This window comes from Oratosquilla oratoria, chromosome 25, assembly GCF_046742065.1.
Source record: "Oratosquilla oratoria isolate Oo_2021 chromosome 25, ASM4674206v1, whole genome shotgun sequence".
Classification (NCBI taxonomy): domain Eukaryota; kingdom Metazoa; phylum Arthropoda; class Malacostraca; order Stomatopoda; family Squillidae; genus Oratosquilla; species Oratosquilla oratoria.
The window spans coordinates 27,010,891-27,013,390 of NC_134801.1; the positions used below are offsets into that span (position 1 = coordinate 27,010,891).

The window sequence follows — 2,500 nt, forward strand, 5'->3', positions numbered from 1 at the left end:
ACCAAAGACCTTTAAATCAAATAAATTTTAAGGATGTGTTATAAAAAAGTATAGTTATCAATAGTGAAGAGCAAGAATCTGATGAAAGAGGAAGGAAAACGTGGAGATGATGGGGAGACTATTGTTCAGTTTATATATATGTATATATATGTATATATATATATTTATATATATATATGAAATATATATATATATATATTGTACATTATATATATATATATATATATGTAATATATATATATGTATATATATATATATATTATATATATATGTATATATTATATATATATATATATATAATATATATATATATATATATATATATATATATATATATATATATATATATATATATATATATATATATATATCGATATGAAATTATTTTGGTTTTCAACACATAACTCGCCTGTGCTGGAGGCTCGAGAAACAAGCTGTCATACACAGTTTGGCAGGAAAAGTCCCTAGATTTGATAACTTTGGCATTCCCGAAAGCATGTTGACGGTATTGATGCTGATGAAGTGGTAAACTTGTTGATTTCGAAGCGACAACAGGCTGTGAAAATGTCGATTGTTTGGGTCTAGCAAGACACAAAAGAATTTCCATTGTAAACTTTACTGTGAAATTCCCATAAAACATTTATACAAGACATTAAAAGCTAGAAATTAAGAAGGATTTTAATATGTGCGTCCAAGCGACGGATCAATATGGCAGGATGGCAAGAATGAGCGAACAAGGTACCTTGACAGATCGATGAGGAATAGTGACCCCAGTGGATGTCAGTGACGAATCTAGGGACTGGAATAGCTGGGAGCGAGCGATACAGACGATGGCGTGTGCCGAGGCGATGCGAGCTAGCTAGCTAGCTAACAGACTGCGTTGGCTCGCCGTTGCGGTGTGGCGGGAACAGCCCGACATTCCGACCTGATTCTCTACTCCTGAGTCATCTGTTCTTACACCAACGAACTCTTCTTACACCACTACCAGCCCGCTGCATCCCTCTGTCCTTACATCTGATTTATCTTTTCAGTTTGTAACTATCACCCCACTCTTTCTTTCACCAAGAAAACATGTACGTTATTTATTCTGAATCTTGAATAATTATTGCTCCCTAAACGCTCCTTGCTCCTTTGAATGGATCCTACATCACAACATACCCCTTTTACAACCGTTACAGTTATATCAATTTCTGCTATTATTACATTTTATTTGTATCCACTGAATTCCATTGACTCTTCTGATTTATTTTTCTATAAATCTTGTCTCCGCTCTGTGGTCTCTTTGCAGACCTTCGTTCAATTATCAAATTCATCGTGATCACCTTGATTTTTTTTTCTGGATGTTAATTTGCTTTCTATTCAGAATAGGGTTAATATTTGTTAGAATAATCTTTACTTTTGTTGGTTGACTGATGATGCGGTAATGAGTAAAAAATACTACTCTGCTTCTGGAGTTCACGGTTCATCTCTATCTGTTGAATGTTTTCGCGATAACCATTACTAATCGTTTTCTCAGTAGTGCACATTTGAGAAGATCTGTAACATTTGCTGGGCAAATTCTTTGGTTTTCCATACGTGCATCATTTCTGTATTGTCACCTGATTTTCGGTATCAAGTCGACAGTCGTATGCATTACGTACTTGACTAAAACCTCTTTGCCAAGGGTGGGGTGTGAGGGGTCGCATTGTGAATCATTGCATGCGTGGATCCAAGAGTGTCTGTTTCTGTAACTGAAAGAAATGTGATACTGACTCAGTTTTTGAACATTACCAACTTGTACAAAAACAACAAGATACCAGACATGTGGGTACTGCAGACCCAACAATCAGAAAATGCATTTCTGAGAGAAACGTGTATTGTTTAGTTTAGACGTAAGCACACTATTACTTGCCGGCGCCTACACCTCAGCTGGCTGGCACCATGTCCAAAGTTACAGAATAAATCAAAATAGCTACGCATCGTGCCATCGTGGAGTAGCTTTGCACAATATTCGTATCTATAGAAAACGAATCCGTGTACAATTCCCAAATGCTCTCTGGGTAAACAATAGGGAGAGGATAACGCTGTCGACAAAATCGGTGATTAAAAAGACGGATGTTTGGGAGCCATTATGCAGCTAGTGAGCTATCGTAGAGTGGCGATTCGTTACACAAGGGACAGCATGATTAAATTGCGTTCCATCTTGTGTAACATCACACACACACACACACACACACACACACACACACACACACACACACACACACACACACACACACACACACACACACACACACACACACACACACACACACACACACACACACACACACACACACACACACACACACTGTCGTGGTGTGTGAGTGGTCTCAGACCTACCCAAAAATCGACAAATAATGAGCTCTGAGCTCGCTGCCGTAGGGTGGTGTCTGGCTGTCTCGACAGAGGCTGCAGCAGATCCGAGGTGAATTACACACACACACACACACACACACACACACACACACACACACACACA

The 2,500-nt window shown here is 38.2% G+C and overlaps 2 protein-coding genes across 2 annotated transcripts in view; one reads left to right on the forward strand and one right to left on the reverse strand.

Annotated features, from left to right (window-relative positions):
* LOC143038754 (uncharacterized) overlaps positions 1–962 on the reverse strand; it is a 32,168-nt gene extending 31,206 nt beyond the window's left edge. Inside the window, exon 1 of the mRNA XM_076208284.1 lies at positions 743–962. The gene's annotated coding sequence lies outside the window, so the exon portion shown is untranslated. The remainder of the gene's footprint in view (positions 1–742) is intronic.
* Positions 1–2,500, forward strand: part of LOC143039053 (bestrophin-2a-like) — a 224,907-nt gene that overhangs the window by 50,764 nt on the left and 171,643 nt on the right. The window lies entirely within an intron of this gene.